General features: G+C 45.4%; 2 protein-coding genes across 6 annotated transcripts in view; one reads left to right on the top strand and one right to left on the bottom strand.

The window, feature by feature from the left end:
* The window catches only part of SAP30 (Sin3A associated protein 30), a 91,841-nt gene extending 72,977 nt beyond the window's left edge, over positions 1–18,864 (top strand). Inside the window, exons 6-7 of the transcript XR_011465202.1 lie at positions 13,971–14,144; positions 16,090–18,864. The gene's annotated coding sequence lies outside the window, so the exon portion shown is untranslated. The remainder of the gene's footprint in view (positions 1–13,970; positions 14,145–16,089) is intronic.
* Positions 1–19,490, bottom strand: part of SCRG1 (stimulator of chondrogenesis 1) — a 107,394-nt gene that overhangs the window by 55,782 nt on the left and 32,122 nt on the right. Inside the window, exons 2-3 of one of the 5 annotated variants that reach the window (XR_011465204.1) lie at positions 13,565–14,035; positions 9,572–13,450 (exon numbers count right to left, since the gene is read on the bottom strand). The exons of 2 other annotated variants lie outside the window; for them this stretch is intronic. The gene's annotated coding sequence lies outside the window, so the exon portion shown is untranslated. Of the gene's footprint in view, positions 1–9,571; positions 13,451–13,564; positions 14,036–19,490 lie in introns of those variants that run through there. 2 more of the 5 variants (XR_011465205.1, XR_011465203.1) reach the window with 2 other exon arrangements.

The raw sequence follows: 19,490 nt of genomic DNA, 5'->3' as shown, positions 1-19,490 counted from the left end.
TGTTGACCTAATTACTTCTGTAAAGACCTTATTTCCAAATAAGGTCTCACTTTGAAGTACTGTGAGTCTGGACTCCAGGGTATCTTTTGGAGGGAACATAGTTCAACTTACAGCATTTTGCTGAAAGAATGGAATATGGTAATTTACAGGAGGCACCTAACAAAAACACTGGATTATAAGAAATACTTAACAAATAGCAGCTTTTGTGGTTGTTATTAAGAGTTTTATCTTATTTTATAATGATCTTATGAGTACATGGTTATTCTCTGGGATTAGTGGACACATATATAGAAGGCAGTGGCACCCAACTCCAGTACTCTTGCCTGGAAAATCCCATGGGCGGAGGAGCCTGGTAGGCTGCAGTCCATGGGGTCACTAATAGTCGGACACGACTGAGCGACTTCACTTTCACTTTTCACTTTCATGCATTGGAGAAGGAAATGGCAACCCACTCCAGTGTTCTTGCCTGGAGAATCCCAGGGACGGGGGAGCCTGGTGGGCTGCTGTCTATGGGGTCGCACAGAGTCAGACATGACTGAAGCGACTTAGCAGCAGCATATAAAAGGTCGGGCTTCCCAGTGTTAAAAGAATCCTCCTGCCAATGCAGTAGACACATGGGTTCAATCCCTGGGTCAGCATGGCAACCCACGCCAGTATTCTTGCCTGGGAAATCCCATGGATAGAGGAGCCTGGTGGGCTACAGTCCATGGAGTCGCAAAAGAGTTGGGCATGACTTAGCAACTAAGCAGTAACAATAAACATAGAAGGTCTTGGTGGGGAAAATGTATAAATAGCCAGAAAATCTTAGGCATAAGAATCAAATATTGAGAATAAAGGACTTTATGTTACTGTATGTGGTTAGAGTAGAGAAAGAGCAAGGATGTAGGATAGACGGTGAATAGAGGAGATAGTATTTAATTATACAGACTGACTGATGTTGAATTGATGAACACTCTATTTTAGTTCACTTTGAAAAAAGAGAATCAAAGTTTACCCTTGGACTAGACAATCTGCCAGAAACAATCAGAATCATTATGTTTTCAGAGCAGAAAAAAGTCATCAGAGAACCAGTCACTTGATTCTGATGACAGAAAAACTCAGACTGTAGTTATCCTACAAACAGCATTACTTGGAAAATATTTACAAGAGTGACAGTTTCAAGCCCCTGAGGGATTTGAAAGTGGTGCATTTTCTGTGGCACCTTTCACTTCAGTGTATTATTTGAAGAGAAGTTCTTACTGCTAATAAAACTAGAAAGGAGAAAGTTGAACTTGGTTCATAAAGAGAGACACCCTGTTCCCTGCAGAATATCCTTGTTGGGCCGGGTAACTAACACAGTGCAGTGGAATGTGTGGTGGGGAGGGTACGTCTTCAGTATCACAAAGAAGGGTGATTATTTAAGAAGTCTGGTCTCCATTAAGAATAGAACAAGAGGAAATATGTTTGATTTGCAGAAGGAAGGATTTAGGCTGGATCCAAATACTCTCTGTATTGGCAGTCGGTAAAATAGATACCCAAGGGAGGCGCAGTAATACCATTCCTAAGAAGGTCTATAGAATTACCATCTACATTGCATTGTTAATAGTTTCTGAAAATAGTAAGGCCTTACGAATATTCTGTCCAGCATATGAGATTTGCCTGTGAACATCTGAAAGAACATAGCCAGGGTGAGCAGCAAGAAAGAGTCTCACTGACCTTTAGCTGGGCCAGTTTTCTTGCTTTGTAACTCTGAAATGAAATCTAGAGCAGAGGACAGCCTCAGCATCAAAAACAAGGAAGCAAACAAAGCACCGCTTCCTAAGGGAAGTGTGCAAAAGGGTGTCCTCTCTTCCTGCTACCTCCTTGCCACCTGTCACAAAATTGAGGATGTCAGGAACTTTTTGCACACAGCCAGAAGAAAGCACGCCAGATCTGTTAAGATCAAGAAAAACAGGGATCCTGTGAAGTGGGGGCTTGGGTGCAGCGGCTCTGTGACTGTCACAGACCGAGGGAAGGCGGAGCAAGGGGGCAGCCCTGTTCTGGGTTTGCAGCTGAAGCAACCAGTCCTGCTGACTTACCTGTATTAGCATTTTAAAAGTTCAAGTGAACAAGTTTTTAAAGGGATGAAAAGGCTACATATCTTCTAACTGAGCCGGCTGGTCACCTGTGCCTCCCAGCCTGGGTGATGCTGTTGGGGACTTAGCACGGATGGGCCCTGGATCTGATCGGGAAGCTCACCAGGCTTGCAGCTTCTCAGTGGGGGGATCTGTTGACATGAACAATCCTCAGCACGTTGGGTGATTTGAGTGCACTTTCATGATTCGCTCTCATTTTACCCCGTTGCTATTTCCACATGCCACAAGAACCCCTCCACTCCCCTCTGAATTATGTGCTGTTCAAGACGGATGCTCGGACCTCCCACCCAGGCAGAGCAGCCCCAGCTCCGCGAACTCACAGGACCCATTGTTCGTCCCTTCCGTACCCAGTGCTGTCACCGCAGGCCTGCGCTCTAGCGCAGCCGGGAGGGTGGGAAACGAGCCCCCGGAGGGTCATCCATCATGCTCATAAACGCTCTGAGTTCTACCAAGTTCCATCAGAGTTCACCTACACACCGAAGCAAACACAATCCTGCTCTGTGCACTCCTGTTTTCTTCAATGTATATGCTGCGCACAAACGTGCGTGAAGTATCTGCACGTGTAATGGGTGCGCCTGAAGCTGTGCGCACATCTGGGCAACTGTGCGCAGCATGCACCGGGCCGCGTGCCAGGGTGCGCGGGACGCCTGGCGCGGGCGGAACCTGCACCTTCACGGCGGCACGGAGAGGCCGCGCTGCTTCTGGGCTTGCATGTTCATGAAGCACCATTCTCCAGTTTTCTCTCCAGCCTGCCTTCATGGGCTGGTTTTTTTTTTTCCCTCCTAAAAATTGAAGTGTAGTTGATTTACAATATTAAATGTTATTAATATTTCAGGTGTACAACAAAGTGATTCAGTTTTTTATATATATACATGTGTATTATATATAATATTTATATTACATAACTGAATCACTTTGAGATATATATATACATATATATATATGTATATATATATACATATATACATTTCAGATTCTTTTCCATTATAGGCTATTATAAGCTATTGACTATGCTTCCCCAGTGCTATACAGTAGGATCTTGTTGGTTATCTCTTTTGTATATTTGTTGTTGCTGTTTAGCTGCTAAGTCATGTCCTGCTCTGTGACCCCATGGACTGTAGCCTGCCAGGCTCCTCTGTCCGTGGGATTTTCCAGGCAAGAATACTGGAGTGGGTTGCCCTTTCCTCCTCCAGAGGATCTTCCTGACCCAGATGTGGGATCGAACCCACATCTCCCACGTCTCCTGCATTGGCCAGCAGATTCTTTGCTGCTGAGCATATAGTAGTGTGTGTATCTTGTGCCTTGGTTTTAATAGCCTCATTCATCTAAGCATCTCCAAAACCTGTGATTAGTTAGGGTCCTGGCCTGCTGCTGACTCCCCCCTCCACCGCTTCTGCCCACACACCCAAATTCACCAGGAATGTCTATGGCTCGGTAATGAGGTTAAGATTCCTCTCCATGGAATCCAGGAGAACATGAAGGACAGACTGTCTTGTGTTAACATCAAGTACGGCTTTCACCATCTTCTTTCTACTGTAAGCTCTCTGCCCACTTACTTTAGAAAAGAAGCAAACTTGCCCTGAGCTTCCCAGAGCATGCAGTCTTGTTACTGAATAATCTTTAAACAGTTTACTATGTAAGACACCCAGAGCAACACACACACACACACACACACACACACACACACACACACACACGCGGTGTATGTTAAAACCAACCAGTCTGGCATCCTTTCCTTGTGTTTAATCTATGGCTGCTTCCCATCTAGTTTTCACCTCATGAAACTCATGAGAAATCTGAAGTCGTCACCTCAGCTTCAGTCTGCGTGTTCTGAGGAGTCCTGGAGGGCAGATGTGGTAGGAATTTGAAGGCTGTTTCTCCATATTTTTGGATCCTTTCAATATGCATCCTTTAGACACAGATGTCTAGAAGAGTCTTTTGGAATCTGTGGGAGAGGGCGAGGGTGGGATGATTTGGGAGAATGGCATTGAAACATGTAAATTATCACATGTGAAACGAATCTCCAGTCCAGGCTCTATGCATGACACAGGGTGCTTGGGGCTGGTGCACTGGGATGACCCAGAGGGATGGGATGGGGAGGGAGGTGGGAGGGGGGTTCAGGATGGGGAACACGTGTACACCCAGGGCTGATTCATGTCAATGTATGGCAAAATCAATACAATATTGTAAAGTAATTAGCCTCCAATTAAAATAAATTTATATTAAAAAATAAATAAAGTATCAGGTTAGAAAGTGCCTAAAAGTGGTAGTTTTGATGAGAAGGGAGAAGAACCCACAAATTCCTTTCTCATTCAGCTCGAGGATTTTCTAATCTCTTTCAATGTAAAACCTCTTGACTGGAATGAGGCTTCTAGTTTTACCTCTTATGAAGAGTGTTTCAGACCCCTTAGAAGACATACTAATAGTCGAGAATAAGAAGGAATTACCACAGAACAGGTGGAAAATGATCCAGGACTTGTATCAACAAAGTCGGACAACAATGATGAAATTCCATATTTTTTATCTAGAATCAGCCCTAGCATCCTGGGATGATTAAGGCTGTAACAGGGGATGATCCTGTTATAGCTGTGGTGCCGGTGGTCCAGACTGACCTGCAGGTGCTGGTCACCTGTCTTTGGAGAGCAAGCCCCCAGACCCAGGGAGCCTGGAGAGAGTGGGGTTTGTGTTGCGTCTCCAGACAGCTAGAGGAGAATTCGTGCCCTGGGGAGATGTTTCTGCCTTGCCTTTATTGATGACTTTCTCCTCTGAACTCTCATGTTTCTTGGTTTTCTAATTAATTTTTATTTGAGTATAATTGCTTTATAATGTTGTGTTCGTTTCAACTGTATAACAAAGTGAACCAGCTGTATATATACATATATCCCCCTTTTTGTCACCAGAGAGCACTGTGTAGAGCTCCCTATGCTGTACAGCAAGTTCTTATTAATTATCTGTTTAACACATAGTCATGTGTATATGTCAACCCCGGTCTCCCAGTCCATCCCAGCCCACCCCCTTTCCCCCGTGGCGTCTGTATGTTTGGTCTCTACGTCTGTGACTCTGTGCTTTAACCTTGATGCACAGTTCATATGATTCATGCAGTGTGCTGATATGCCATCAGCTTTCTCTCTGCATTTCGAGGACAGAGAGTATGTTTTTAGAGCCATGCTGACTTGCAGCAGTCATTGTGCATGATGGCTGCTCCCGACACTGCAAGGTCCACAGGAAAACAAGGGGCAGGGTGTTAGAGTCAGGGAAGCCTTCCCCCGAGGTCTGCACCAGGAGTCCCTGGCTGAGCACAGTCCAGAACTGGCAGGATGACAAGGCTGAGGGAATCCAGAGACGAGAGAGCCCCTGACGTGCCTCACCAAGCCCACTCTGATCTGGTCTCCAAACTACACGAATTAATCAATGTTCTTCTCAGGTAAACCAGTTAGCCTTTTTCCTTGCAAGAAAGCATATTAATTGACATATCTATATCTCTGAAATGTTTAAAATGATGTTAAATTGATGTAAATTAAATCTGGCTTCTCTTTGAAGAAATATTATATACTCCATATTACATTTCTTTTTACCATTTATTATTAGTCTGTGCCGGGTCTTAGTGTGGCATGCGGGATCTAGTTCCCCTAGCAGGGATCGAACCTGGGCCTCCTGCATTAGGAGCATGGAGTCTTAGCCACTGGACCACCAGGGAAGTCCCAGTTCATAATACAATTCTGATAAAGAACCCAGTATCCAACTTTTATAGAAATTATTTTTTAAAAATGCCATGTTGAGTCAAACATATATGATGTATTTCTAGAAAGTTGTTTTTACAGAGCATGTAACTGATAATTAGGACAGAATAGAGCCAGTCTCTTCAAATTCAAATTCTTGTGACTATGTATCACATGTAGTTCTTGTCTTCCACCTTCATAATTCCTCCGCTGTGTTCAGTGCAGGAAGTAAGCACTCTTGCAGGTCTCAGAACCGACTGGGGTTTTTAGGGGACATTTCACAAGACTCTTTGAGGAGACTTTTAAGGATATTTGGGCCCACATGATAAATTAAGACATCATGCAAACCTACTTTTTAAAAATAGTTTTATGTATTTTTGGCTGCACTGGGTCTTTGTCGCTGTACACGGGCTTTGCTCTGGTTGCAGAGAGCCAGGCCTACTCTAGCTGTAGTATGTGGGCTTCTCACCGCGATGGGTTTTCTTGTTGAGGACTGCAGGCTCAGTAGCTGAGGCACACAGGCTTAGTTGCTCCGCTGCACGTGGAATCTTTCTGGATCAGGGATCAAACCCATGTCTCTGCACTGGCAAGCAGATTCTTTACCACTGAACCACCAGGGAAGCCCCAAACGCACTTTTTTAATGGAGGTATTTCTAAGCCAATTATTTTTTCACTGTATTAACTGTAAAAGTCATACAGGATTATTTCTTAAAACTCAGACAATACAGAATAAAGATGCTCCCGCTTCATGCTGCTGAGGATTATACTAGTATTTATCTTCTTTGTGATTAGGCTGAGGCCATGTAACTGTCATATTTCAGAGGATCTGTGAGGTCATAATAATGCTAACGCATTGTTTGCTTTTTCACTGCATTGATGTTTGCACCGATGGCACAAAGGCAACAGTGGGTAAAACTGCTGGTCCCTTAGTGTGGAACTGCACTGCGTATCCAGCTGTGTTGGTCAGCGTTGCATTATCCATCGCCGTGCATTCACAGGAACCCAAAAAAGCCCACTTTAATTAAGCATGTTCTTGAAGATTTAGTAAAAATTGTGACTTTTATTCAGTCTCAACTCTGAGCATGCATAATATTCTGTGACACATGAACCACTTCTGCATGTGACGTCCTACAAGGATAAACATTTGTGTCATTATCTACATTCCAAGATAAATGAACCTCTTTTTTCATTAAGCAGTTTTTACTTGAAAGACAGACTACAGTTATTCAGATTGAGTTTTGGCATATCTTTTCTTTCAAATGAACCCAGTGAGCCAGTGACTTCAAGGAATGTTGCCAGTGACAGTGTGCTTTCAAGAGAAAATTTGAATTTTGAAAAATGTGTCTGCTACTGTGAGAGCTTGATAGTGTCTCAATACTGGAGGCATTTCTGATGAGTCAGTGGTGTTACTAATTACTGTGATTTTTTTTTTTTGGATATTGCACTGTGAAACATGTCAGCTTTTGGAAGGAATGCAAAGTCCACTGAAGGGTTTTAGAATCACATTATGTAAACTTGAAGCAAACACCACTTGCCCAGTTGTGGTTCAGAGTCAGAGAAGAAGAGCTACAACAATCTGAGATGGCTGTTAAAACACTTCTCCCTTTGCCAATGATGTATCTGATAGAGGATGGATTTTCTTCATATATTTCCCCCAAACAACATATCATAGTAGACTGATCACCCAAGAAGATAGTAGAACCAGCCGCCTCCCATGAAGTCAGACACTAAGGAAACTTGCAGAGGCATTTTATTTTTCTTTGGCTGTGCTGGGTCTTTGTTACTGCACAGGCTTCCTCGAGTTGCAGCCAGGGGCTGCTCTCTGTTGCAGCGTGCAGGCTTCTCATCGTGATGGCTTCCCTTGTTGCAGAGCACAGGCTCTAGGGTGCAGGGCTTTGGTAGTTGCAGCTCATGAGCTTCGTTGCCCCACAGCATGTGGAATCTTCCTGGAGCAGGGATCAAATCCGTGTTCCCTGCATGGGCACGGGGATTCCTAACCATCAGGGAACTCCTATAGTAAATACATATCTTAAATTTCACCCTTTTATTTTCTAATATGATTCATGTCAATAAATACAACCAACAAAACCTCTTCAGGGTACTCAGTATTTTTAAAGAGTGTAAAGGGGTCCAGAAACACAAACTTGAAAATGTGCTTCAGGAAACATGAAAATACTGGAAACACAATGTCAGGGGTACAAAGCAGAATGCTGAAATGCAGGTACAGTGACTCCAGCGATGTGAAAATATATGTGCACAGAAAAGGAATAGGATGAAACCATAAAATAATAATAATTAGGTGATTTAAGTTTTATGTTCATAAAATTTCCAACTTTTCTACAATAAAATGTTTTGCTCCTGTAATCGGGAAGGATAGAATTTTGGTTCCAACCACAGAGCATATATTTATCTGCTTCTAATAGTGGTAGCCACCAAAAGAGCATCATGTTTTCATTTTATAGTTGTGTAGAAGGATTTAATGTGCCCAACTCTAAGACAGGGAGATTTTTAAATCAAGAAACTTTCCCAAATCAAATAAAAGCATTTCTTTCTGGTAGTTCCCTGAGGAGGTAATAAACTTATTCAAATGACATTTTGGGGGCTCCTATTGAAGAATTGGACTTCATTTGTGGCTCAGACAGTAAAGAATCTGCCTACAATGCAGGAGACCTGAGTTCAATCCCTGGGTTAGGAAGATCCCCTGGAGAAGGAAGTGATAACCCACTCCAGTATACTTGCCTGGAGAACCCCATGGACAGAGGAGCCTGGTGGGCTACAGTCCATAGGGTGGCAAAGAGTCGGATACAACTGAGGGACTAAACAATAACAACAAATTGAAGAACTGTCTATGAAGAGTCAGCCACAGAAGAAATGGATCTCCTCTCTATAGAGACACAGCATTCTCTCTCCTCCCTCCTCTAACAGCTTCAGCTAACAGTTTATATGCTTGTTGACACTGACCTTGAAAGCTGTTGTGAAAGACGGTAAGGCCACCTACAGGGGAGGAGCCCAGAAGAGCCCCCAGTCTCCTTATAAAAGCAAGTCTCTTTGGAGCTAGCCTAAGTTACTTGGCTGTACTCTGCAAAGGAGAATTAAAAGAAAGCAAGGGGAACTTCCCTGGTGCTGCAGGGCTAAGACGCCGTGCTCCCAATGCAGGTGGCCTGGGTTTGATCCCTAGTCAGGGAACTAGATCCCACATGCTGCTGCTAAGACCTGGCACAGCCAAATAAATAAATACAAATATTTTTTTTTTAATAAAATGAGGACTTAATTACACTTTCCTTTTTATCCCTACTCAGTACAGAGTGCCATACTGAGCACAAAGCAAAGGCTCAATTAACTTATGTTAGTGGCAGCCTCTATGCCATCCTAGGGTCATTCAGGCTGTGGACTGGATTGTCTGTGTTGACATGGCTCAGCTAAAGAGAAGCTGAGAGTTATCAGGTTGTTTAGACTCAAAGATGATTCCGCTTTCCCCAGTAACCTAAAACTCAGTCTCCTACTGCGGTGACCACTTCAGCATTCTTAATAATGCAACTTCACTCCGTCTTAGTCTGACCTGACTTCTCCAGCTAAGCTTATTCACCCAAGGCCAACCAAAGCTGGAGAGAGGCATCTGCTGGCCTGGCCATCTGACCTCTGCCATGTATCACTGTGCTGCAGATGAACAAGTCAGAACAAAGGGACAGACTGCGCAGAGACAGGGCCCTGAACGTATAATTTTCACGGAAAGTTTGGCCTCTGGCTTACCCGTTAACTCCTTTTGAAGAACAGCTGCCTCTCAGGTTGAATCATCTCTCTTTTGCCTGCAACGTACAGAAAGATAAACCAACCTGCCCGATGCGACTCTCTTCAGAACGAGGTTTTCTGCCAGGATTCAGGTGCTGGAAAACTCATGTCCCTTGAAAAGAAGCCCCAGCAAAATGAAGACTTATTAGTATTTATTTTTGCATTTGGAGAGGGAGGGCGATGTCATTCCATGTTTTAGACACATCTTAATTTGCGGATTTTTCTTCTAAGACTCTTCTAATTGGATGAAAGTGCGCTGGGGCTGATTTATGGATCTCCGGAGGTGCCAGGCATCACTTCACATCTGCACAGCTGCTCTGCAGCAGTTTAACTTGGCGGAGGGTGTAAGCCTTGGAATTGTGTCATCTATTTGTACATGCTTACAACAGACTCCTTGTGCAGGTTCTTCAAGACTCTTTGTGGGCATGGTCGAGCCTGGGTGTTGAAGGAGTCTCACGGAGTGATTTATCCTATTGGGAGGCTTTCAGAGTTTCCATAATGAAGGATGAGATAGTGTTCTGTGCCATGGATTCAGTTCCCCAGGGAATTAGAGATGGGCTGAGGTGGAGAGGCTGCCAGAATGCAAGGCTTCAATCCCACAGTGGTCATCCAGCCAATGCTGGAAGTGCCACTGTGCACAACAGGCTCACTTTCACTCTGAGGTGTCACAGGGAAGCAGCCAAAAGCAGGAGCATGGGGGTGGGGGTGTGTGATGTCATGTGAGTCACCGCAGGTATAAATAACTTGAGAAGCTCTACTGACAATAGAGGATCTGGCCTCCACAGTAGCTAACAAGGCTATCTTCAAGCTCAAAGGCCTGAGTTCTGGCCCTGATGTCCTTTGTAGTCAAGGATGATACTGTGTGTTCCTCCCTGTAGCCAAGTGTGGCTGAAAATACCCGGGTGACAGACGATAAGGGCTTTTTGTGGGGTGGGGTGTGGGATGGGGCATGGAAAGCTTGTGTGAGGTCTGTGGGGGGGGCCTCGCAGCAGTCAGCTCAGCTTGTCACAGAGCATCAGGACTCCATCTGCAGCAACCCAGCAACCCTGGCATCATCCCCTTGGCTCCAATGGCCCACAAATATCTCCACTCTTGAGCATCTTTCCCTGGGTCCTGTGACCAGGGATTTCCCCTCCTACCTGGGTGCTTGCTGTCCCATGTGCCCATGCTGGGCAGGCAGGCGGGGGCCAGCTTTCTTGCTACACTGTTTTCAGGGGGTGGGGAGAGGCCTTTGAGGTGGGCTGGGTCCTTTGGCAGCTTTCTTGATGGGTGGTTTTATTTTGCCACTTCAGCACTGATTTGTTCCCAACCTTTAGGGCTGAAAGGACTTCCCCTGCTTTCTCAACATCTCCTGTCTTAGACCAGGGAATGCAGAGGCAGTGCTTTGGGCTAAGATCTGCCTCTCCTGTTGGTAGGCTAAGTGGACCCTTACATAGTTTATAGCCTTAAAAAAACGGTACCATACCAGCCTATTTTCAAAATCCTTTTTTTTTTTAAGTTAGAAATTCCTGAAGGCTAATCTCAGAAACCTAGTAACAGGTTCACAAGCCACCGACAGAGCTCAAGTGAGGCTCAGGCAGTGCTGGTGGCTTCAGCCAATGGCAAGCACTGAGTGGCTGCTTTTTACTTCGCCTCTTTGGCAAATCAAAATCTTCTCACATGTGGGTTCAAGATGGGATTAGGAAAGATAGGAAAAGGGCTTCTTGGTGGTGCCTTAGCCTTAAAATCTCCTACAGGAGGAACTGCAAACTATCTTGAACAGGCAAAGTCCAAGAAGCTTACTAGCTCCTTAACTTCCTCGAGAAGCATCTGAACTGAGGGTAGCTTTGGGCATAAGGAAGTTGTGATGAGGATGGGTGAGATGAGACGGTTGGGGCTGAGACCTACCCTGCCCACTGGGCTTCTGCAGGAGGGGAAGACAATCCAGTGCCTCCACGAGCAGCCAAGGGACACCAAGTCCCTTGGTGTCCAAGAAGGGACACCTTCTCAGGAGGGAGAAGGGCCCTGGAATTAGGAGACAAAGGAACTAAAAACAGACTTTGTCTACTTCACAATCCTGTCTCTTTGGTTTGAGGTCATCCAAGAGTCCCATCCTACACAATGTTTGAAGCTGTTTCTCCAGGGCACATCTCTAAATCAGCTTTCAATCTCTTCCTGGCCCTGCGAGGATGCTGGAAGTGAGGCCCAGTCCCCAAGTCTCCAGCACATGAACCAGTGGTCTCTGATCTTGTAGATATTCTTTTTTTTGACAAACTAGGAGGAATGGGATTGAGGGTAACAAGCATCTAGTATGTTTTGGTATTCCCATTTTGTAGATGAGGAAACTGAAGTTTGGTTATGGAAGCAGGCTCACGTGAGAGTGAACAGCAAAGATGGGATGTAAACTGAAGCCACCTACCAGGGGTGAGCGGGTTGGCGAGTCAGCCCGAATCAGGGAGCCCCTGCGTGTGACGTTGGCAGCCCTGTGTCAGAACCCTGGTCTTCTCTCTAAAGTCCTGACCAGGAACTCTGGGAAAACATTTAAGTTCTCCTCATGGTGTTTGAGAAGGAAATAGTTCCTCTGAGATTCTCCTTCTCCAAGGAAGATCCTAGTAGGTTTGGGTTGATAGACCCCCAGGAAGTCACTGGTAATAGAGGCTGACACCCCTATAAAATCAATCTATGCCCAGCAGGCTGAGCCCTTGGTTGCCTTTTTCCCATTGGATTTCTGTCAGGAATCCCAACTTCACAGCTTGTGACACGATCCGGCCCTTCTAGTTACAGAGCTCTTCCTCATGAATTACTCAGTCAAACCTCAAAGCCCGTGTATCATTCCTTCTCTGTCAGGTGAGGGCATGGAGACAGAATGCCCATGCATTCCTGACAGCAGCGTGGTTAGGACCCCAGGGACCGGGGTAGACTCTAGAACACGCGTGCTCTTAGCGCTGCTCCGCCCTGCTCCTTCTCCACATCCTACGCAAGGGTTTATTGAGGACCACGCTTCTGCACAAGGCAGCCGACGGCAGCAGTGGTCACCTGGAGGCAAGGCCCTAGGGTGTGGTGCTGGTGGGGTTGGCCCAAGAAATTAAAATCAGGGCTGACTGGGGTACAACAGGACGGATGCCAAGCTTGGCTGATAGGCCCAGCCTGAATTGGGCAGTGCTGGCAGCATGCAGTGATATGAAACATTTTCAAAGTACCTAAGAAATCTTTTTTAAGGTGATAAAATGTCTATGTTCAAAGTGTTAGAAAATATTTGAAACAAGCCATTCCTAAGTAGGTTGAGGTAAGTATTGCTAAGACATACTATTCACATGTGTAAGAGTAAGTTCTTCATAAAATAGAACTGAATTCAATTGTTTAAAATGGGTTTGCTCTTGGGTTGCATGGAGACATGCACGTGATTTAATTGTTGCCCTCACTTTTCAACGTTTTAACTGTCAAACAGACATAGGATGGCACCTTTCCTAGGAAATGTGATTTATAATATACTCTACTCTTACTGAAAATTGTTTGTGTATTAGTTAGGATTAGATTGCTAGAAGATCCAAAACAGCACTGGTTTAAAGAAAATAGTTTATTTTTCTCTCGTGAAAAGAGGTCAGGATGGTCATGGATGGTTTGGTGGCTTCCTGGTGTCAAGGGCTTCTGCTCCTCCTATCTTGTTACTCACTATGCATGAATTCTATTTTCAAATTCACCTCATGGCCCACTATGGCTGCTGGAGTGCCAACAATTATACCTGCAGTCCAGGGAGCAAAAAGAAAAAGGGAGCAAGAATGAAGGAACACTCTCTTCCACTTCCACTTATGTCTCCTCAGCTAGAACTCCGTGATTTGCCAGGTCTGGCTACAAAACAGACAGAAATGTATGATTTTAATGTTCTCAGCTAAAACGATAGGATTATTTTTACAAAGAAAAAAGTGAGAACAAATATTTAATGGCAATTAGGAGTCTACATACCACAGCTGGATTCTGGAACCCATTCCCTTCACCTTGTTCCCTAGGCTCCCACACTTGCTCCTTGCCCACGTGCATTTAGATTTCCAGCATTCAGGTCCTGTTGAGAACTGTGGAATGTCTGAGATTCCCCCTACTTGTGAGTGAGGAGCCAGCATGCCAGTGTTCTCAGTGCTGGCAGGAGACACAGGGCCCTGGGTCAGAGATAAAGGCTTAGTTACAGCAACAGTCTGAGTGCCAGTCTTTCCTTGTGGCAGCTCCCAGCCTCAGTCCCCATAGGGTGACAGCTGCACAGCAGCAGCTGACATTACAGGAAAGGCACTGTGAGCTCAAGGAAGGCAAGGGTTGTCTGGTGGGAAGGGAGACTGCTGGCCTTCTGCAGAGGGAAACTCCATCTCTGTACTTCCAGGCCGTCCACTGTGAGGAACCCTTGTGAAGACAGTCCATCCAGAACACCGGTGTCAGCGTCTCTGCCTGCAAGATGACAGACAGAGGAGAGGCCGTGGGGAACAAAGACCAATGTGACACAGTACACATGGAGCGGGTCACCAGGAAAGAAGCACCAGACACTCCCCGGCCTCTTGTGAGTGGGCAGAGCTCTGGGGGCTTGGGGGAGGGAGGGGCGAGGCTGGACCTCGAGCCAGGAGAGGCTCCGCCCCACGTGCCGGTGTGCAGATGGGGCCGATGCTTCACAAACCTGCCCGTGTCCTGAGGAGTATGTGGAAGTTACACCTACTCTCCGTGGACAGATGGAGTCAGGTTCTGCTCATCCCGTGCGTCCTGTCGGCCCTCTGTCCCGCCCCTCAGCATCCTCTCGTCTCCCTGAAGGAATTCTTGTGCCCTGAGTGAAAGCGTATCTCCTGTATAAGGTCTGTGTTTCTCAGTTCAGGGGGCCATGGGTTGCCCTGGATGCGAGGGTTCCCTGGCAGGGCATGAGGGCCCACCAGGGACAGACCACTGCTGGTCTGGGACTGGATGCCCCTGGATTCCCTCAGGGGAACGAGAATTTCAGGAACCCTCACAGCCCTCGGGATGGCAGGACTCACTGAGGTGACCTGAGCTCAGAGCTGAAAGTGCTCCTAATAGGTTGTTAGGGGCTGGGGTGTAGCAGGGGAGTACAGCCGAGCTGACCCTGTTTTGGGGAAGTTTAAAAGCGTACAAGTGAGTCCAGTCAGGGAAACAAAAGCAGGTAAGCAACTGTTTAGTGCTCCACTTGTCCTATGGAAGTAAAATGCAAGTCATGTATGGAGTTTTAAATGTTTTAGTATGTAGTTGCTGAGTCGTGACTGACTCTTTTGTGACCGCATGGACTGTAGCCCACCAAGTTCCTCTATCCACAGGATTTCGCAGGCAAGAATACTGGAGTGGGTTGCCATTTCCTCCTCCAGGGGATGTTCCTGGGATCAAACCCGTGTCTCCTGCATTGGCAGGCAGATTCTTTACCTGCTGAGCCATTGGGGAAACCCATAAATGTTTTTTTTAGTAGCAATATGAAAAATAGGTTAAATTAATTTTAACATTATATTTTATTTAACCCAATATACTGAAAATGTGATCAGTTTAGTATGCAGTCAATATAAAATTATTTGGGAAAAAGTTCACATTTTATGCTAGTCTTCCTAGTGTGCATGCATTTTATACCTACGGTGAGTCTCAATTCAGACAAGTCACATTCAGGGGTTCAATAACTATATGAAGGTTGCGGCTTCCATACCAGACAGCAAAGGCTTAGTCCAAGATTGTGGGGGGGGTGTGTGTGTGTGTGGTGTCAGTGGTGCTTGACACAGACAATACATGTACTGTCCTGACCTTGTCTTCTGTGTGTGGGGCAAGTGTTCTGTCTTCCCAGGTGTGTAGGGTGTCCTTTTCTTTTCCTCACATCTTCCTTTGCGCACCGGAAAATCAGCTATAGGGGAGACTTGGTGCTTGCTACCTTAGCCAGGCCCATATCCGGCTGGCATAAAGAACATTTATGGAGGAAATGGCCAATCTGAAGTTTAAAAAAAAAAAAAAAAAAAAAGGTTGTGGGGAGACAGGTTAAAAAGAGAAGAGGAAGCAGGAGGAGGAGAAAACCTTGTACACTGCAGAATACATTACTGCTGCTACTGCTAAGTCACTTCAGTCGTGTCCGACTCTGTGCGACCCCAGAGACGGCAGCCCACCAGGCTCCCCCGTCCCTGGGATTCTCCAGGCAAGAACACTGGAGTGGGTTGCCATTTCCTTCTCCAATGCATGAAAGGGAAAAGTGAAAGTGAAGTCGCTCAGTCGTGTCCGACTCTTCGAGACCCCATGGACTGCAGCCTACCAGGCTCCTCCATCCATGGGATTTTCCAGGCAAGAGTACTGGAGTGGGGTGCCATCGCCTTCCCTGAGAACACACTACACTTGCGGTCAAATGGAACAAATTCTTTACTTGGTACATAGACTTGTCCTAGGCAGTGTGCTCAAAGGGAGAATTCCCAAGAAGCAGTGAGAGGTTCGGAGTCATTCATCGACTTAATCATGATCTATTTTCTTGCCTTGAACAGTGCCAGCTGGAATATGTTACATTCTATCCCAGGAACGGAATCCAAGGAACAATTCCCAGCAAGCAGTTGTTCAGTGTGCAGAGAGTAAAAACCTCCAAGGCTTTTCATTAGGAGTTTCACAAGATTTTTCCATCATCTTCCACCTAGAGCAGTGCAGTGTAGCAGTGTTAGCTGCTCAGTTGTGTCCGACTCTTTGGGACCCCACGAACTATAGCCTGCCAGGCTCCTCTGTCCATGGGATTCTGCAGGCAAGAATACTGGAGTGGATTGCCATTCCCTTCTCCAGAGCATCTTCCTGACCCAGGGATCGAACCCAGGTCTCCTGCATTGCAGGCAGATTCTTTACCATCTGAGTTACAGGGAAGATCCACCTAGACAGATGTAGTCAAATGGAAAAATTAGGACTGTAACGGTATACAATTTGGGACCCAACACTGTGTTGGTGTGAGGAGAGACTCAGATTCCAATCAGAAGGCAATTTGAGTTTTGGTACAAGACATTCACTTAGGGCATGCTTCCCTGGTGGCTCAGAAGGTAAAGAAGACGGAAAAACAACAAGGCAGGCCTGGTAAATGCCTGACACAGACATGGAACAGCGCAAAGGCTTAACTCAGCCCTGTCCCAGGCACCTGAGATAAGTGCTTGGTCTAATGATGCTTTAGCATTCAACTCTGTAATATGTGACAAAATAATGGGATTAACATGCAAAACTATAAAAACGCAGTGAACTCTATATTGTGAATGGAATTGTACACTGTGAACTGGGAAAAATGAACATCAATTTGAGGGCTATGACAGACTTAAGATGTATAATTCTGAAATATGATGTTCTTTTACTTTATCTAAGATTTTAAGGAAATGCCAGTATTCTATTTGACTCACAGACCTGATGTAGCCCCCTTAACCATGAATGTCCACAGTAGGAAAAATGAACTGAGCCTATAAACTAGTTTCTCTACTTTCTGAACTATTATCAGCTATGAGTTGTCCCCCTCTTCCAAATGTGGGCCTGATATTAATACTACAGAAGGGTAGTATCTATACACATATGTATCTACAATTCCAGGAAGCTGGGAATTTTCTGGATCATGTGGACTAACAAAAAATTTCTCATGGAATATGCAATGAATTGAAACAATGCTTTAAAATTTTTTTCTTAATTATAATTTATCAAGTTAATGTAGTCTGTTCTTTATTTGGATGTGAGTAAACAGGCTACTAACAAAAGGTATTTTCCTGTTGTACTAAAGAATCACATGACCCAGTTTTTGGCATTGGTCTAGAATCTAGGCATTATTGTATTATGCAAAAGAATCACTAGAATTTAACCTAATTGACTACTCAAGTCTCTACAGATTAAAAGTCAGTGAATCCACCCAGGAGACAAGCCAGCACAGGTGCACAGCAGTTGACCCATGACCTACCAGCTGTTGCCTTTTGGGTTCACGTGACTGAGAGGAAGCTGGAAAAACTCGAATTTGTTGACAAAAACTGTTAGTCACCAAAGGCCAGAATTTTTTTGCCTTGGATTATTTTGGGAGAACCCTGCCAACAATTTCATAACGATAACTTGGACATTTGCCTATAATTCTTGTAACCCCTCCCAGCTGGAGCTAAGTATTAGCATTAAAACACTCCTGTTAAAATGGTCCTCCAAGGTTCAGTGTCTCTATGCTGCCTTAATCTGCTCCCAGTTCCACTTCACCTGAATTCCCAAAGCCACACATGTTCTTCTATTCCAGTGATGCCGAGTCACATCAAGTCAGCCAAGCCAGCAAGCTTGGGAGTTGGAGAAGAACATTTTGAAATCATCTAAAAAGAACATGTTTTTTAATTACAAGAAGGTGGGAGATGAGATTTCTCCCCAAATAATTGAACCCAAATGGAACTAAGGCTTTGTAAAAATGGAATTATTTAAAAAATCAATAGTGATCAATGATTATTTCAATGATGTAAGTCAGTGCTCCCTACATATTTTAGGCCAATAGGCCCACAAACTCCTCCCCCTTATCCCTCACTGATGAAAACCTTTCCATAGTGTGTGCTATGTGCCAAGCACGTGGGTGGGTATCCAGACAATGCTCTGTGTGAGGGCGATAGCCCTGCTCCCAGAGCCATTCTCTGAGCTCCAGCCAGACATGGACAGCCACCTGGTGCCCTCGCATCTCTCCCACTGACACTCTTACATAATCCAGAAGAAGGAGACTGAAACTTAAAAGGCCCTTAGAGTATTCCATGGCTCTCCCCTTTCCAACTGACAGACATCAGAGAACGACCCTGACTGTGGAGAGCCCAGCACACTAACGACACAAAGCATGACTTCAAAGTGGATGCTTCCCTTCTGAAACCCACTGATAAACACAAACTTTGCAGATAAAACAACAGTAACGGAGAACAGGAGGCAGTTGCTAGGGGTCGGTGGGAAGGAGGGAGCTGACGATAAAGGGCAGAGAAAGCGGGAGCTTTCTCTGGGATGGAGTGGTTGCTTCTGGGTCCTCATGGTGGTGCATCTATGACTCTGTGCATCTCTCAAAGTGTACAGAAATGTACACACACAAAATGAATTGTACTATATGTACATTAACAGTAAATTCAAAGAAAAGGGACCGACCCCTCTACACTGTTGGTAGAAATGTCAATTGGTACAGCCACTATGGAGAACAGTATGGTGCTGCTGCTGCTGCTAAGTCGCTTCAGTTGTGTCCAACTCTGTGCAGCCCCATAGATGGCAGCCCACCAGGCTCCCCCATCCCTGGGATTCTCCAGGCAAGAACACTGGAGTGGGTTGCCATTTCCTTCTCCAATGCATGAGAGTGAAAAGTGAAAGTGAAGTCGCTCAGTCGTGTCCGACTCTAGTGACCCCATGGACTGCAGCCCACCAGGCTCCTCTGTCCATGGGATTTTCCAGGCAAGAGTACTGGAGTGGGGTGCCATTGCCTTCTCTGGGAGAACAGTGTGGAGGTCCTTAAAACTCTGTATGATCCAGCAATCCCACTCCTGGGCATATATCTAAACAAAACTCTTAATTCGAAAGGGCAGCACTATTCACAATAGCCAAGATATGGAAGCAACCTAAATGTCCATCAACAAATGAATGGATAAAGAAGACGTGGTACATATATACGTACAGTAGGAAATAACTCAGACATCAAAAAGAATGAAATTTTGCCATCTGCAGCAACACAGACAGACCTACGAAGATAAACATTTAATAGATGTACTGGACAAGAATAGGAGTCTGTCTCCTGAACAACAGCAAGAGCAAGAACTCTTTGCCCCCAGAGACAGAGTAAGCAGGGACAGCACAGGTCAAGACCCTATTCCAAGCAGGCCCGTCAAATCAGGCACTGAGCCTGACCCACCTGTGTATTGCCGGCACCATGTTTTGCTCAGAGCAGGTG

The sequence above is a fragment of the Bos mutus genome, chromosome 8 (genome assembly GCF_027580195.1).
Source record: "Bos mutus isolate GX-2022 chromosome 8, NWIPB_WYAK_1.1, whole genome shotgun sequence".
NCBI classification, from domain to species: Eukaryota; Metazoa; Chordata; class Mammalia; order Artiodactyla; family Bovidae; genus Bos; species Bos mutus.
This window is presented reverse-complemented; position numbering and strand designations above follow the sequence as displayed.